Source organism: Onychostoma macrolepis, chromosome 04 (assembly GCF_012432095.1).
Source record: "Onychostoma macrolepis isolate SWU-2019 chromosome 04, ASM1243209v1, whole genome shotgun sequence".
NCBI lineage: Eukaryota > Metazoa > Chordata > Actinopteri > Cypriniformes > Cyprinidae > Onychostoma > Onychostoma macrolepis.
This window is the reverse complement of record NC_081158.1, coordinates 14,513,944-14,533,321: the sequence shown is the minus strand read 5'-3', so window position 1 is coordinate 14,533,321 and position 19,378 is coordinate 14,513,944. Positions and strand designations below refer to the sequence as shown.

Here is a 19,378-nt window from a genome sequence, read left to right as displayed (position 1 = left end):
GCCATGTCAGATTGTGTAAAGGGCTTATCTGATTCCCGTGGTCTTGTCCCGATGGAGAATTTTAATTTATAATTTAATTTATTTGTTATATTTGTGTTTTATTCATTATTTGAAGTTTTTCATTTATATGATTTATTCATTTGCTATAATTGTAATGTATAGTTTAATGCATTTTTTGTTTCTCGGTCTATTTTTATAATATATATTTGTTTGTTTATTATAATTTAAATTTATAGTTTAATTCATTTAATATATTTCTGTTGTATACATATATATATATATTTTATACTATTTATTATTTTTATACTATTTATTATTTACTACTATTTAGTATAGGTCTATATGTGATGTGTGTATTAAGATATAAACCAGTTGTTTGACCTACTGGTATCTAGAGATGTTTGTTTCAGTAACAATACACAAAGTCTGATTACGCTGTAAAAAATCAATTTGTGCTTAAGAAAATCAATTTTAAGCATGTTTAGTAAAAAAAAAAGAAGTGGTAACTTGTTGCTTATTAGCATGCATATTACTAGAATATTAGCCATTTATTAGTAGTAATTAAGCACATATTATTAATGCCTTATTCTACGTGACTTTATTCTACATCCCTAATACCTAAACTTAACAACTACCTTACTAACTATTTAGAAACAGCAAATTAGGAATTTATTGAGGGAAAAGTCATAGTTAATAGTGAATAAGTGTTCCCTATTCTAAAGTGTTACCGATACGGCCATGAAACAAACTAAGCATTTTTTTTCCCACAATACTTTTGAGTATTGCATTTGGCTTTTTTTTTTTTTTTTTGCCACAAAATGATGTAAAAACCATCGTGCCCAATCATTCACAAAATACAATCTACTGATTTAACTTTTGTGTGACACTTTTTGTGTTGGAAAGGCTGTATGTGAGGGAGTGTTAATGGCCATGAACAGTGGTGAGCGGTGACTTCTGTCATCTAATTTATCAGAGACAACAAATAAAAAACACCATTGCAGGTGTCAATATAAAAGTAAGATTGTTGCCAGGAATATCCATTAGGTGCCTTGCCACATGGTTTTATACACACACACACACACACACACACACACACACACACATACACAAGCAAAGGTCAAGTAGTTGGAAAATGAATGGAACTATAAAAATTAGGGATGCACGATATTATTGGACCGATATCGGAATTGGTCGATAATGGCTTTAAAAGTAAATACCGACATCGGCCTGATATGAAAAATTAGGCCGATATGTCTTGCCGATAAGAGGAAGAATACCTTAACTCACATTTGCTCAGGGTGTGCTAGCAGTTAGATCACATCAGCAGTGTGGCTCATTCTTGAAGCAAAGTTTTGCCTGAATGGTGATTAGATTCACTGTTTTGGATCGCTGCATTTAAACTGAGAATGCATGTATAGAATGACGCCTTCGGTGTATGATAGAGTAAACAGTAATAGCACGTGCAGCGGCAGCCTCCCCCGGGTCCAAATGCCCATTCGGTAAAGAATTTTAATTCTGTAGGGGGCACTGTTGGCCTACTTCTAATAAAATGAAAGTAAAAAACACAAATAACATTTAGACTGTGTTTCTGATTAAATTAAGCAGTAACTGTTGTCATAAAATGATGAGTATGTTTGATTTAAAGTCAGAAGCTATAGCTTACATGAATAAAATAAAAATTAAACAATCTGCAAAAATCCAATATCGTGCATCCCTAATAAAAATCCTACAAAGTTTCACACTTTGATTAGTTTGCTGAAGCATATTACCAAATAGTGAGTACTTTCAACATTATTTCTATGAAGATATGTTTTCAGTCTACTTTCAGATTGTGCTTTGCTTGAAAAAACTTTTTTTTATTATTTAGTCATGTTAGTTTTACATCAAATACAGTGTAATTTAAAAAAAAAAAACAAGTAATCAGTAATCTGCCAGCAATACCACATTTTTCTACTCATGAGAGCAATTATTTTGTGCATGAAACCACCCACATGCCAACAAACCCATGAGAATGTGAAACAATAATGAGGGTTCATAGCAATGAAGCGTAGGTGCCAAAGCTATTCACATAAATGTTTTAGGTATGCAGAGCATTCGCAGATTATATTGACTGCACTCCTGCTGTGAACACTGATGCGTTTCACACCTGGGGCAGACCTGTCACCCCCTACCAGACCTATCAAGATGGAATGTTGTGAAACAACTTTAAGAATGTGAGGAGACTAAAAGTTTTTTTGATTATTATTATTAAAATATTATACAATTTATTTACAATAGTGCACAATACAATCAAAATATTAAATAGAAACATTCGTCACATTTGTCAGGATTGATACTATTTACCAATTAAATAATTAAGATGTTTCTTATTAAACAATGAAATTCTCAAACACTCTTGCCAATTATGAGAAAAGACTTGATTTACACACATTTGATAGGCCCATTCATTTCAAGCCAATACGTTTATTACACAATTATGGTATAATACGTTATGCAATCATCATATAGGCCTACCACTAGAAAATACATATTATATTCATATAAATAGATTAGTCTATGTGGAAATGGCGCAAAATACAGTGCATCACAGATCACATCAGGTCATCTGTAATGTATCTGCTTGTTTTACACTCTTTGGCCACCAGGTGGTATTGTGGGCAAATGAAGCCTCAAGAAATTAACCCTTTTGTGAACCACTTGGCTGAAAAGCTTCAAAGCTTCATGAGGCTTCATCTCACCATCACTACTAAATACCAAAATAATCTGGCAAGACCAACTACAATATAACACTAATCAACTAGGCATAATAAGCACTGTATGCAATAAAACAAACTTAAATCACAGGCAAGGCTCACACGCAAAGGATACACGCAACAAACCAGCAGAGACAAGAGGGTAAGGAGCACAATATAAAGGGACTATAGCATATGAGGATCAGGTGAGAACAATCAAGCAAATGAGTACTAGACAAGGACTAAACAAGGGGGCGTGGTAAAGGGAAACAAGGGGGCAGAACAAGAGGAGCACATGGCCAACAAAGACAAAAGGTGTGTTCGACTTCATGCGGCGCCATGAAAACCGATCGGCGGCTGACTTGAAGAAGTGCATGCCTGTTAGAAAATTTGTCCGACTTGAACCGGCGCCCATGCCACGTCACTGTCGTGTGGCATCAAATTACTGCGAGAGCGTTTCTAGAGCAGCCGGCTGACTCAGCCGCTGCAGTTTCTCCAGAGCGACTGCGGGAGCGCTGATGACGACACAGCTGTTTCACGATTGGCCAAATTCACCACATGACAACAATGACGTGTGTTTCTAACATCTTCAATTCCAATACAGCTCACAAATATTAGGTGTGTTCGACTTGAAGCAGCGCTGCGCAGAATGGTCAGTGTATGACATCAAAGTATCGCGAGAGCGATAAGAGAGCAGACGGATCCTATGTATTCGAATCGCTCTCGCGGTACTTTGATGTCATACACTGACCATTCTGTGCAGCGCTGCTTCAAGTCGAACACACCTATTATTTTACTAGGAAAATATCACAGTCGTGTGAAAAAAATGGAAGCTAAGCCGAACTTTGAACATTTTATAAAAAGAGATTAAACAAATGGTACTATACATTAGATAAAATTAAGAACAAAAAAGTAAGAAAGACCTATGAAGCTTTTTGTTACTTTAAATTGTTGTAATTTTACCCCTGGCATGAATTGTTTCACTTTACATATTCTTATGAATGATTATTTGTTTTTGTACTTGTTGTGAGTTGTATATGCTTGTACAAACCTTTGTATAATTTTTGCATAATAATAAAAAAAAATACTGCCCACAAATCTGTTTTTAGAACAGTAAAAGCTTTTTTTACTGTACAGTCACAATGTTATAATGAGTCACATTTAATAATAAAAAAACACTGATAAAGGCTTATTGGTATTTAAATCCTACATGTTTATGTTGAACTTTATTCTTGAACAGAAACACTTTTTATATACTGCTTAATACAGCGCCATGCTGTATTAAGCAGTATATAAAAAGTGTTTCTGTTGCTCATGAAAACATTTCTGAAACGTCCGTGCATTTGACAAATATTGCATGTTATTCACTTCATCTTTGATAAGAGTATCCAAACACCGCGAGAGCATCACTACCGGTAGCAGAAAGAGTCCGACTTCACGTCTCCACTTTCAATTCCGCCCCCGACTGCAAGCGGCTATTCTCGCCGATAGGTCTGTGCGGCGCCGCATGAAGTCGAACACACCTAAAGCCATGTGCTCAGACATGAGACAAAGACACCTTAAACCAGGGGTCACCAGACTCGGTCCTGGAGGGCCAGTGTCCTGCAGAGTTTAGCTCCAACCCTAATTAAACACACTCCTGGGACGTTCGTACTTACGAGTTGACAAGTCGTTATTATGACATCGGGTGCATTCAAGTCACTTTGGTCGGAAACAAGATAGCGATTTAACTTTTCTACATACAATTCAACTTTTTTTTTTAACTCTACATCTACAAAATGATGAATGAAGAATGTGCATCATTGTGTTTTTTATTTTTTCTGTTTTTATTTAATTTATGAAGGTGATGTAAACTGAATAATTATATATTCTATTATAATTATACAATAATATAATATTTTGTATATGTAACATATTTTTATGCATTACAAAAAATAATTATTTTATTCATTTCAACAACTTTACCGACGCTGTATATCTTTAGTCTTTGGCTGCATCCATTGCATCAGACACGTTTTTTTTTTCACTGACACGCCCCCAACTTGGAAACTCGGGGCTTAAAGAAAATTTCGTAAATACAATGTATCCGACATGACTTGAACACACCATTTCTAAGTATACTTGAAACTTGCAGGCAGGTGTGTTGAGGCAAGTTGGAGCTAAACTCTGCAGGACACCGGCCCTCCAGGATCAAGTTTGGTGGCCCTGGGTTAAACAAAGACATATTATACATGACTGTCAGGGCAGGACCCTGACAATGACTAGTCAAGCTATCCTCATTTTAATGCAGTTTTTGTTTGTTTGTCCTTTGTCTTTTTTCTGTTCTGCACCCCAGAACGTTTCCCTCCTCTATTCATTGTTTAGGATAGGACTGTGTCTGTGACAAAGGGTGTACAAACAAACCAAAAAATGATTTCTTTGTTAATTTTTACCCAATAAACTTTTGATTATTTATTTTATTAAAGAAGATTTTCATGGAATGATTGCGACAGAATGTAAGAATGTAAGTTCTGATGTAAGATCTGATCAGAAAAAAAGAAGCGAATTAATGTGTTTTTATTTTATATTCTTTACGTAGGTGTGCGTTCAATTATTTGTTTATCCAAAGTTATCATCATTAAAAAAACCTGTCATTGTTTTTGCAGCACAAATTTAGTTTGGAAGGATGAAAATAACAGTACATTTTCATCAGTTATTTTATTATTTTTGTTTTCTAAGCTAGGACTCTGAATAACTTGAGTTTTAGAATAGAGATCATGGTTCTCCCGCGCCTCTCAAGTCACTCTTGAATTGTCTTAGCTGAGTGGTTAGGGCTTGCTAAACTACAAGCTGACGATTTGCTGTAATTTTGGAGCGTGACAACAAAGTTGAAGGATCCAAATGTAAGCTTTATTTAAACAAGGCATGGTCATACAGGCAAGGTCAAACACCAGCAAACAATGAGCCCATTTCCACCGCAGGAACTAGGGAACTTTGGGGTGGCACTGGAACCAGGATCTAAATAAAGTTTCAGGTAAATATTTGCCTCTCAGAATGTCCCTACTCGCGAGGTAGTACTTTTTCTAAGGTAATGTATGTACGTTCCCTGAACTACATTTCTGCAGCTATTAATATGTTTAAATGAAAACGAAAAGAGGCAGTGGTGTTTGATATCATATTTCGTCTTATTGTAAATACAGTGAGAAAAATTGGGAGCGCGTTACCTGACGGAGGCGAACTAACCTTAGTGCTGGGTTCATGACTGTTCTGGATACTCAATAAAGCCACTGGGTCTGGGTGTGGGTCTATTCTGTAATGTTGGATCATGACAATGAAGTTGGAGGATCCAAGTGCAGGCTTTATTTAAACAAGGCATGGTCATACAGGCAGGGTCGAACACCAGCAAATAAATAATCATTCAAGGCAAAGATGAAAGAGTAATCCAAAAACAGGCAAGGGTAAGGGCAGGTAGCAAACTCTAGAATAACTAGAATGAATAAACAATACAAACAGTACTCTAAACTTTTATATAAATACTGCAGACACAGCTCAATTATGGCAATTTGTACCTCAATTCCTGATGGAATGGTAGTTATTATTTATGAACTCTTTGATTTATCAGTATTAATCCGTATTGTTTTACAGTATGAATGTGCTTATGAAGTCAGTACAGCCATTCAATACTAAAATGGAGAAACTCAGGAGGAGCTTCTTCCCTCAGGCCACCAGGCTCTAAACTCAGTCTCTTAACATCAACATCACATCACTGAATAGTCCACTCAGTACATCCAATATACTTGACAATGTCACCGCACACAGCACTTTCTGTTTTGTTGCTGCTGTCAAACTGTATTGTTGTACTTACCTTTTGCACATTTTTCTACTTGTTCATTCCTGTTGATCTATATATTTATTGTGTTCAAGTATATTGTCCTGTACTTCCCAGGCTTGCTTCTTTGCTACTATCTTATTATCTCTGTTTTTGTGGAGGGGGGGGGTTGTTTGTTTTTTTGTTATGGTTTATAAATAATTGCTCTATGGAGTGGAACTGATTTACTGGTTATATATCTTTATATAACTGCGTACGTGACAAACAAAAATCTTGAATCTTGAAATAGTAAGAGGCACTCAGTGGATTGATTCAAAGCAGTTATTGCTCTTAAAAAAAAAAAAAAAAAATAAAACAGTTACTCAATGTGTAAAGCATTAAATGCCCTTCAAAACTATTAGGAATGTAAGGGCCCTATTAAACCCCCAATTAAAAATACACTAATGCTACTGCTTTTCCTAGTGCCGGCTAATTTCCTGCCATTTGGTGATGGAGACATAGTAAATCCAGTTTCAGATGATGGAAGCTCTGAAGCCATTTTCTTGCAGCAGCCTTTCAAATACTTTGGACGCACATACAATCAGATCTATGTAAGCACTGGACTATTTATGTTTAGCTGAAGATGGTTTTTTTCATTTTATTACATCAATTAATTTGGATTTTTCTTCACTTAAGAGAATTTTATCATGTTTAAGAGCACAACTTGATGTTTTACCCCTCATTGCAAAATTAATTACAGTTTTGAGTGTTAGCAGATAATTCTACATCAATTTGTTCTGAATTTTAGGTGAACAACAATGGTCACCTGACGTTTACTCAACCCCTGTCTGCCTACGTCCCTTATCTGAACGCTGGAATAGATATCATTGCCGCTCTGTGGACCGACCTTGACAATGACAATGGTGGAACTATCTCCTACAGAGAGGACACAAGCAGTGCTGTACTGGAACAAGTCACTCAAGCTGTTAACCAATATTACCCTAACGTGCCTTTTACCGCTACGTCAGCCTTTGTGGCCACCTGGGACAGTGTGCCGTACATCACTGGTGGAGGGGTAAGACCTCATCTCTGATGAATGCTCTATGAGAGTTTTCAGTTCGGAAAGTTGTCAATTGTTTTTTGTTGTTGTTTTTGAAGGTGGTTACTTTCCAAGTGGTTTTAGTCTCCAATGGTGACCGCTCGTTCATCCTGATCAACTATGGTGATATAGCGAAACAGGACAAGTTTGGCTGGTGAGTGGAGTGAAGATCCTTACACAATCTACAAATAGCAGACATGAATAACAAGGATATACTTATGACCCAATTCGTACCTTATTTATAAGTAAGAGATTGTTTTATTTTGGAAAAGGTTTTGATTGAGGCTTTAAATACCTCTTTTAAACTTTTACAGGCTGGTTATGACACAGTGGACTCGGTCAATTCTTTCACAATTCCAGCAGCCAGTGCCCCAGAGCTCTCATCCAGCAGTAATATCGAAGTGAACGGCCGCTGGTCTTTCCGTGTTGATGGTTCGCTAAATTGTAAGTGAAAAAGTTGCCTATTTGTCTGCAAAATGATACTGAAATTGTTATCCAGTGCCTTTCAAGAGCTAATATTCCTTCAGAAGATCTAAACAATGATTTGTATTCTAGTGCCGGCTAATTTCCTGCCGTTTGGTGATGGAGACACAGTCAATCCCATCTCAGATGATGGAAGCTCTGAAGCCATTCACTTGCAGCAGCCTTTCAAATACTTTGGACGCACATACAATCAGATCTATGTAAGCAATAGACTATTTCTTTTTGGTTTAAGATATCTTTTTCTTATTAAATCGGCAATTAATTATGCTTCATTAATTGTCTTCAATTTGGAGAGTTTTTTCATGTTTAAGTGTACAGCTGGATAGTTTTAAACCTTTCTGCAAAATGAATGATACTGTTGAGTGGTAGCAGACAATTCTACAGCAATTTGTTCTGAATTTTAGGTGAACAACAATGGTCACCTGACGTTTACTGAACCACTGTCTGCCTACGTCCCTTATCTGAACGCTGGAATAGATATCATTGCCGCTCTGTGGACCGACCTTGACAATGACAATGGTGGAACTATCTCCTACAGAGAGGACACAAGCAGTGCTGTACTGGAACAAGTCACTCAAGCTGTTAACCAATATTACCCTAACGTGCCTTTTACCGCTACGTCAGCCTTTGTGGCCACCTGGGACAGTGTGCCGTACATCACTGGTGGAGGGGTAAGACCTCATCTCTGATGAATGCTCTATGAGAGTTTTCAGTTCGGAAAGTTGTCAATTGTTTTTTGTTGTTGTTTTTGAAGGTGGTTACTTTCCAAGTGGTTTTAGTCTCCAATGGTGACCGCTCGTTCATCCTGATCAACTATGGTGATATAGCCGAAACAGGACAAGTTTGGCTGGTGAGTGGAGTGAAGATCCTTACACAATCTACAAATAGCAGACATGAATAACAAGGATATACTTATGACCCAATTCGTACCTTATTTATAAGTAAGAGATTGTTTTATTTTGGAAAAGGTTTTGATTGAGGCTTTAAATACCTCTTTTAAACTTTTACAGGCTGGTTATGACACAGTGGACTCGGTCAATTCTTTCACAATTCCAGCAGCCAGTGCCCCAGAGCTCTCATCCAGCAGTAATATCGAAGTGAACGGCCGCTGGTCTTTCCGTGTTGATGGTTCGCTAAATTGTAAGTGAAAAAGTTGCCTATTTGTCTGCAAAATGATACTGAAATTGTTATCCAGTGCCTTTCAAGAGCTAATATTCCTTCAGAAGATCTAAACAATGATTTGTATTCTAGTGCCGGCTAATTTCCTGCCGTTTGGTGATGGAGACACAGTCAATCCCATCTCAGATGATGGAAGCTCTGAAGCCATTCACTTGCAGCAGCCTTTCAAATACTTTGGACGCACATACAATCAGATCTATGTAAGCAATAGACTATTTCTTTTTGGTTTAAGATATCTTTTTCTTATTAAATCGGCAATTAATTATGCTTCATTAATTGTCTTCAATTTGGAGAGTTTTTTCATGTTTAAGTGTACAGCTGGATAGTTTTAAACCTTTCTGCAAAATGAATGATACTGTTGAGTGGTAGCAGACAATTCTACAGCAATTTGTTCTGAATTTTAGGTGAACAACAATGGTCACCTGACGTTTACTGAACCACTGTCTGCCTCGTCCCTTATCTGAACGCTGGAATAGATATCATTGCCGCTCTGTGGACCGACCTTGACAATGACAATGGTGGAACTATCTCCTACAGAGAGGACACAAGCAGTGCTGTACTGGAACAAGTCACTCAAGCTGTTAACCAATATTACCCTAACGTGCCTTTTACCGCTACGTCAGCCTTTGTGGCCACCTGGGACAGTGTGCCGTACATCACTGGTGGAGGGGTAAGACCTCATCTCTGATGAATGCTCTATGAGAGTTTTCAGTTCGGAAAGTTGTCAATTGTTTTTTGTTGTTGTTTTTGAAGGTGGTTACTTTCCAAGTGGTTTTAGTCTCCAATGGTGACCGCTCGTTCATCCTGATCAACTATGGTGATATAGCGAAACAGGACAAGTTTGGCTGGTGAGTGGAGTGAAGATCCTTACACAATCTACAAATAGCAGACATGAATAACAAGGATATACTTATGACCCAATTCGTACCTTATTTATAAGTAAGAGATTGTTTTATTTTGGAAAAGGTTTTGATTGAGGCTTTAAATACCTCTTTTAAACTTTTACAGGCTGGTTATGACACAGTGGACTCGGTCAATTCTTTCACAATTCCAGCAGCCAGTGCCCCAGAGCTCTCATCCAGCAGTAATATCGAAGTGAACGGCCGCTGGTCTTTCCGTGTTGATGGTTCGCTAAATTGTAAGTGAAAAAGTTGCCTATTTGTCTGCAAAATGATACTGAAATTGTTATCCAGTGCCTTTCAAGAGCTAATATTCCTTCAGAAGATCTAAACAATGATTTGTATTCTAGTGCCGGCTAATTTCCTGCCGTTTGGTGATGGAGACACAGTCAATCCCATCTCAGATGATGGAAGCTCTGAAGCCATTCACTTGCAGCAGCCTTTCAAATACTTTGGACGCACATACAATCAGATCTATGTAAGCAATAGACTATTTCTTTTTGGTTTAAGATATCTTTTCTTATTAAATCGGCAATTAATTATGCTTCATTAATTGTCTTCAATTTGGAGAGTTTTTCATGTTTAAGTGTACAGCTGGATAGTTTTAAACCTTTCTGCAAAATGAATGATACTGTTGAGTGGTAGCAGACAATTCTACAGCAATTTGTTCTGAATTTTAGGTGAACAACAATGGTCACCTGACGTTTACTGAACCACTGTCTGCCTCGTCCCTTATCTGAACGCTGGAATAGATATCATTGCCGCTCTGTGGACCGACCTTGACAATGACAATGGTGGAACTATCTCCTACAGAGAGGACACAAGCAGTGCTGTACTGGAACAAGTCACTCAAGCTGTTAACCAATATTACCCTAACGTGCCTTTTACCGCTCGTCAGCCTTTGTGGCCACCTGGGACAGTGTGCCGTACATCACTGGTGGAGGGGTAAGACCTCATCTCTGATGAATGCTCTATGAGAGTTTTCAGTTCGGAAAGTTGTCAATTGTTTTTTGTTGTTGTTTTTGAAGGTGGTTACTTTCCAAGTGGTTTTAGTCTCCAATGGTGACCGCTCGTTCATCCTGATCAACTATGGTGATATAGCCGAAACAGGACAAGTTTGGCTGGTGAGTGGAGTGAAGATCCTTACACAATCTACAAATAGCAGACATGAATAACAAGGATATACTTATGACCCAATTCGTACCTTATTTATAAGTAAGAGATTGTTTTATTTTGGAAAAGGTTTTGATTGAGGCTTTAAATACCTCTTTTAAACTTTTACAGGCTGGTTATGACACAGTGGACTCGGTCAATTCTTTCACAATTCCAGCAGCCAGTGCCCCAGAGCTCTCATCCAGCAGTAATATCAAGTGAACGGCCGCTGGTCTTTCCGTGTTGATGGTTCGCTAAATTGTAAGTGAAAAAGTTGCCTATTTGTCTGCAAAATGATACTGAAATTGTTATCCAGTGCCTTTCAAGAGCTAATATTCCTTCAGAAGATCTAAACAATGATTTGTATTCTAGTGCCGGCTAATTTCCTGCCGTTTGGTGATGGAGACACAGTCAATCCCATCTCAGATGATGGAAGCTCTGAAGCCATTCACTTGCAGCAGCCTTTCAAATACTTTGGACGCACATACAATCAGATCTATGTAAGCAATAGACTATTTCTTTTTGGTTTAAGATATCTTTTCTTATTAAATCGGCAATTAATTATGCTTCATTAATTGTCTTCAATTTGGAGAGTTTTTCATGTTTAAGTGTACAGCTGGATAGTTTTAAACCTTTCTGCAAAATGAATGATACTGTTGAGTGGTAGCAGACAATTCTACAGCAATTTGTTCTGAATTTTAGGTGAACAACAATGGTCACCTGACGTTTACTGAACCACTGTCTGCCTACGTCCCTTATCTGAACGCTGGAATAGATATCATTGCCGCTCTGTGGACCGACCTTGACAATGACAATGGTGGAACTATCTCCTACAGAGAGGACACAAGCAGTGCTGTACTGGAACAAGTCACTCAAGCTGTTAACCAATATTACCCTAACGTGCCTTTTACCGCTTCGTCAGCCTTTGTGGCCACCTGGGACAGTGTGCCGTACATCACTGGTGGAGGGGTAAGACCTCATCTCTGATGAATGCTCTATGAGAGTTTTCAGTTCGGAAAGTTGTCAATTGTTTTTTGTTGTTGTTTTTGAAGGTGGTTACTTTCCAAGTGGTTTTAGTCTCCAATGGTGACCGCTCGTTCATCCTGATCAACTATGGTGATATAGCGAAACAGGACAAGTTTGGCTGGTGAGTGGAGTGAAGATCCTTACACAATCTACAAATAGCAGACATGAATAACAAGGATATACTTATGACCCAATTGTACCTTATTTATAAGTAAGAGATTGTTTTATTTTGGAAAAGGTTTTGATTGAGGCTTTAAATACCTCTTTTAAACTTTTACAGGCTGGTTATGACACAGTGGACTCGGTCAATTCTTTCACAATTCCAGCAGCCAGTGCCCCAGAGCTCTCATCCAGCAGTAATATCAAGTGAACGGCCGCTGGTCTTTCCGTGTTGATGGTTCGCTAAATTGTAAGTGAAAAAGTTGCCTATTTGTCTGCAAAATGATACTGAAATTGTTATCCAGTGCCTTTCAAGAGCTAATATTCCTTCAGAAGATCTAAACAATGATTTGTATTCTAGTGCGGCTAATTTCCTGCCGTTTGGTGATGGAGACACAGTCAATCCCATCTCAGATGATGGAAGCTCTGAAGCCATTCACTTGCAGCAGCCTTTCAAATACTTTGGACGCACATACAATCAGATCTATGTAAGCAATAGACTATTTCTTTTTGGTTTAAGATATCTTTTCTTATTAAATCGGCAATTAATTATGCTTCATTAATTGTCTTCAATTTGGAGAGTTTTTCATGTTTAAGTGTACAGCTGGATAGTTTTAAACCTTTCTGCAAAATGAATGATACTGTTGAGTGGTAGCAGACAATTCTACAGCAATTTGTTCTGAATTTTAGGTGAACAACAATGGTCACCTGACGTTTACTGAACCACTGTCTGCCTCGTCCCTTATCTGAACGCTGGAATAGATATCATTGCCGCTCTGTGGACCGACCTTGACAATGTCAATGGTGGAACTATCTCCTACAGAGGACACAAGCAGTGCTGTACTGGAACAAGTCACTCAAGCTGTTAACCAATATTACCCTAACGTGCCTTTTACCGCTCGTCAGCCTTTGTGGCCACCTGGGACAGTGTGCCGTACATCACTGGTGGAGGGTAAGACCTCATCTCTGATGAATGCTCTATGAGAGTTTTCAGTTCGGAAAGTTGTCAATTGTTTTTGTTGTTGTTTTTGAAGGTGGTTACTTTCCAAGTGGTTTTAGTCTCCAATGGTGACCGCTCGTTCATCCTGATCAACTATGGTGATATAGCGAAACAGGACAAGTTTGGCTGGTGAGTGGAGTGAAGATCCTTACACAATCTACAAATAGCAGACATGAATAACAAGGATATACTTATGACCCAATTGTACCTTATTTATAAGTAAGAGATTGTTTTATTTTGGAAAAGGTTTTGATTGAGGCTTTAAATACCTCTTTTAAACTTTTACAGGCTGGTTATGACACAGTGGACTCGGTCAATTCTTTCACAATTCCAGCAGCCAGTGCCCCAGAGCTCTCATCCAGCAGTAATATCAAGTGAACGGCCGCTGGTCTTTCCGTGTTGATGGTTCGCTAAATTGTAAGTGAAAAAGTTGCCTATTTGTCTGCAAAATGATACTGAAATTGTTATCCAGTGCCTTTCAAGAGCTAATATTCCTTCAGAAGATCTAAACAATGATTTGTATTCTAGTGCGGCTAATTTCCTGCCGTTTGGTGATGGAGACACAGTCAATCCCATCTCAGATGATGGAAGCTCTGAAGCCATTCACTTGCAGCAGCCTTTCAAATACTTTGGACGCACATACAATCAGATCTATGTAAGCAATAGACTATTTCTTTTTGGTTTAAGATATCTTTTCTTATTAAATCGGCAATTAATTATGCTTCATTAATTGTCTTCAATTTGGAGAGTTTTTCATGTTTAAGTGTACAGCTGGATAGTTTTAAACCTTTCTGCAAAATGAATGATACTGTTGAGTGGTAGCAGACAATTCTACAGCAATTTGTTCTGAATTTTAGGTGAACAACAATGGTCACCTGACGTTTACTGAACCACTGTCTGCCTCGTCCCTTATCTGAACGCTGGAATAGATATCATTGCCGCTCTGTGGACCGACCTTGACAATGTCAATGGTGGAACTATCTCCTACAGAGGACACAAGCAGTGCTGTACTGGAACAAGTCACTCAAGCTGTTAACCAATATTACCCTAACGTGCCTTTTACCGCTCGTCAGCCTTTGTGGCCACCTGGGACAGTGTGCCGTACATCACTGGTGGAGGGTAAGACCTCATCTCTGATGAATGCTCTATGAGAGTTTTCAGTTCGGAAAGTTGTCAATTGTTTTTGTTGTTGTTTTTGAAGGTGGTTACTTTCCAAGTGGTTTTAGTCTCCAATGGTGACCGCTCGTTCATCCTGATCAACTATGGTGATATAGCGAAACAGGACAAGTTTGGCTGGTGAGTGGAGTGAAGATCCTTACACAATCTACAAATAGCAGACATGAATAACAAGGATATACTTATGACCCAATTGTACCTTATTTATAAGTAAGAGATTGTTTTATTTTGGAAAAGGTTTTGATTGAGGCTTTAAATACCTCTTTTAAACTTTTACAGGCTGGTTATGACACAGTGGACTCGGTCAATTCTTTCACAATTCCAGCAGCCAGTGCCCCAGAGCTCTCATCCAGCAGTAATATCAAGTGAACGGCCGCTGGTCTTTCCGTGTTGATGGTTCGCTAAATTGTAAGTGAAAAAGTTGCCTATTTGTCTGCAAAATGATACTGAAATTGTTATCCAGTGCCTTTCAAGAGCTAATATTCCTTCAGAAGATCTAAACAATGATTTGTATTCTAGTGCCGGCTAATTTCCTGCCGTTTGGTGATGGAGACACAGTCAATCCCATCTCAGATGATGGAAGCTCTGAAGCCATTCACTTGCAGCAGCCTTTCAAATACTTTGGACGCACATACAATCAGATCTATGTAAGCAATAGACTATTTCTTTTTGGTTTAAGATATCTTTTCTTATTAAATCGGCAATTAATTATGCTTCATTAATTGTCTTCAATTTGGAGAGTTTTTCATGTTTAAGTGTACAGCTGGATAGTTTTAAACCTTTCTGCAAAATGAATGATACTGTTGAGTGGTAGCAGACAATTCTACAGCAATTTGTTCTGAATTTTAGGTGAACAACAATGGTCACCTGACGTTTACTGAACCACTGTCTGCCCACGTCCCTTATCTGAACGCTGGAATAGATATCATTGCCGCTCTGTGGACCGACCTTGACAATGTCAATGGTGGAACTATCTCCTACAGAGGACACAAGCAGTGCTGTACTGGAACAAGTCACTCAAGCTGTTAACCAATATTACCCTAACGTGCCTTTTACCGCTCGTCAGCCTTTGTGGCCACCTGGGACAGTGTGCCGTACATCACTGGTGGAGGGTAAGACCTCATCTCTGATGAATGCTCTATGAGAGTTTTCAGTTCGGAAAGTTGTCAATTGTTTTTTGTTGTTGTTTTTGAAGGTGGTTACTTTCCAAGTGGTTTTAGTCTCCAATGGTGACCGCTCGTTCATCCTGATCAACTATGGTGATATAGCGAAACAGGACAAGTTTGGCTGGTGAGTGGAGTGAAGATCCTTACACAATCTACAAATAGCAGACATGAATAACAAGGATATACTTATGACCCAATTCGTACCTTATTTATAAGTAAGAGATTGTTTTATTTTGGAAAAGGTTTTGATTGAGGCTTTAAATACCTCTTTTAAACTTTTACAGGCTGGTTATGACACAGTGGACTCGGTCAATTCTTTCACAATTCCAGCAGCCAGTGCCCCAGAGCTCTCATCCAGCAGTAATATCGAAGTGAACGGCCGCTGGTCTTTCCGTGTTGATGGTTCGCTAAATTGTAAGTGAAAAAGTTGCCTATTTGTCTGCAAAATGATACTGAAATTGTTATCCAGTGCCTTTCAAGAGCTAATATTCCTTCAGAAGATCTAAACAATGATTTGTATTCTAGTGCCGGCTAATTTCCTGCCGTTTGGTGATGGAGACACAGTCAATCCCATCTCAGATGATGGAAGCTCTGAAGCCATTCACTTGCAGCAGCCTTTCAAATACTTTGGACGCACATACAATCAGATCTATGTAAGCAATAGACTATTTCTTTTTGGTTTAAGATATCTTTTCTTATTAAATCGGCAATTAATTATGCTTCATTAATTGTCTTCAATTTGGAGAGTTTTTCATGTTTAAGTGTACAGCTGGATAGTTTTAAACCTTTCTGCAAAATGAATGATACTGTTGAGTGGTAGCAGACAATTCTACAGCAATTTGTTCTGAATTTTAGGTGAACAACAATGGTCACCTGACGTTTACTGAACCACTGTCTGCCCACGTCCCTTATCTGAACGCTGGAATAGATATCATTGCCGCTCTGTGGACCGACCTTGACAATGACAATGGTGGAACTATCTCCTACAGAGAGGACACAAGCAGTGCTGTACTGGAACAAGTCACTCAAGCTGTTAACCAATATTACCCTAACGTGCCTTTTACCGCTTCGTCAGCCTTTGTGGCCACCTGGGACAGTGTGCCGTACATCACTGGTGGAGGGTAAGACCTCATCTCTGATGAATGCTCTATGAGAGTTTTCAGTTCGGAAAGTTGTCAATTGTTTTTTGTTGTTGTTTTTGAAGGTGGTTACTTTCCAAGTGGTTTTAGTCTCCAATGGTGACCGCTCGTTCATCCTGATCAACTATGGTGATATAGCGAAACAGGACAAGTTTGGCTGGTGAGTGGAGTGAAGATCCTTACACAATCTACAAATAGCAGACATGAATAACAAGGATATACTTATGACCCAATTCGTACCTTATTTATAAGTAAGAGATTGTTTTATTTTGGAAAAGGTTTTGATTGAGGCTTTAAATACCTCTTTTAAACTTTTACAGGCTGGTTATGACACAGTGGACTCGGTCAATTCTTTCACAATTCCAGCAGCCAGTGCCCCAGAGCTCTCATCCAGCAGTAATATCAAGTGAACGGCCGCTGGTCTTTCCGTGTTGATGGTTCGCTAAATTGTAAGTGAAAAAGTTGCCTATTTGTCTGCAAAATGATACTGAAATTGTTATCCAGTGCCTTTCAAGAGCTAATATTCCTTCAGAAGATCTAAACAATGATTTGTATTCTAGTGCGGCTAATTTCCTGCCGTTTGGTGATGGAGACACAGTCAATCCCATCTCAGATGATGGAAGCTCTGAAGCCATTCACTTGCAGCAGCCTTTCAAATACTTTGGACGCACATACAATCAGATCTATGTAAGCAATAGACTATTTCTTTTTGGTTTAAGATATCTTTTCTTATTAAATCGGCAATTAATTATGCTTCATTAATTGTCTTCAATTTGGAGAGTTTTTCATGTTTAAGTGTACAGCTGGATAGTTTTAAACCTTTCTGCAAAATGAATGATACTGTTGAGTGGTAGCAGACAATTCTACAGCAATTTGTTCTGAATTTTAGGTGAACAACAATGGTCACCTGACGTTTACTGAACCACTGTCTGCCTCGTCCCTTATCTGAACGCTGGAATAGATATCATTGCCGCTCTGTGGACCGACCTTGACAATGACAATGGTGGAACTATCTCCTACAGAGAGGACACAAGCAGTGCTGTACTGGAACAAGTCACTCAAGCTGTTAACCAATATTACCCTAACGTGCCTTTTACCGCCACGTCAGCCTTTGTGGCCACCTGGGACAGTGTGCCGTACATCACTGGTGGAGGGGTAAGACCTCATCTCTGATGAATGCTCTATGAGAGTTTTCAGTTCGGAAAGTTGTCAATTGTTTTTTGTTGTTGTTTTTGAAGGTGGTTACTTTCCAAGTGGTTTTAGTCTCCAATGGTGACCGCTCGTTCATCCTGATCAACTATGGTGATATAGCGAAACAGGACAAGTTTGGCTGGTGAGTGGAGTGAAGATCCTTACACAATCTACAAATAGCAGACATGAATAACAAGGATATACTTATGACCCAATTCGTACCTTATTTATAAGTAAGAGATTGTTTTATTTTGGAAAAGGTTTTGATTGAGGCTTTAAATACCTCTTTTAAACTTTTACAGGCTGGTTATGACACAGTGGACTCGGTCAATTCTTTCACAATTCCAGCAGCCAGTGCCCCAGAGCTCTCATCCAGCAGTAATATCGAAGTGAACGGCCGCTGGTCTTTCCGTGTTGATGGTTCGCTAAATTGTAAGTGAAAAAGTTGCCTATTTGTCTGCAAAATGATACTGAAATTGTTATCCAGTGCCTTTCAAGAGCTAATATTCCTTCAGAAGATCTAAACAATGATTTGTATTCTAGTGCGGCTAATTTCCTGCCGTTTGGTGATGGAGACACAGTCAATCCCATCTCAGATGATGGAAGCTCTGAAGCCATTCACTTGCAGCAGCCTTTCAAATACTTTGGACGCACATACAATCAGATCTATGTAAGCAATAGACTATTTCTTTTTGGTTTAAGATATCTTTTCTTATTAAATCGGCAATTAATTATGCTTCATTAATTGTCTTCAATTTGGAGAGTTTTTTCATGTTTAAGTGTACAGCTGGATAGTTTTAAACCTTTCTGCAAAATGAATGATACTGTTGAGTGGTAGCAGACAATTCTACAGCAATTTGTTCTGAATTTTAGGTGAACAACAATGGTCACCTGACGTTTACTGAACCACTGTCTGCCCACGTCCCTTATCTGAACGCTGGAATAGATATCATTGCCGCTCTGTGGACCGACCTTGACAATGTCAATGGTGGAACTATCTCCTACAGAGAGGACACAAGCAGTGCTGTACTGGAACAAGTCACTCAAGCTGTTAACCAATATTACCCTAACGTGCCTTTTACCGCTCGTCAGCCTTTGTGGCCACCTGGGACAGTGTGCCGTACATCACTGGTGGAGGGTAAGACCTCATCTCTGATGAATGCTCTATGAGAGTTTTCAGTTCGGAAAGT

The 19,378-nt window shown here is 38.7% G+C and overlaps 3 pseudogenes; all 3 read left to right on the top strand.

The window, feature by feature from the left end:
• The first annotated feature begins 6,983 nt into the window (after window positions 1-6,983).
• On the top strand, window positions 6,984-11,508 carry LOC131538511 (uncharacterized; annotated as a pseudogene).
• On the top strand, window positions 11,368-14,433 carry LOC131538510 (uncharacterized; annotated as a pseudogene).
• Window positions 14,434-14,478: 45 nt separating this feature from the next.
• On the top strand, window positions 14,479-18,636 carry LOC131538509 (uncharacterized; annotated as a pseudogene).
• Window positions 18,637-19,378: the final 742 nt, after the last annotated feature.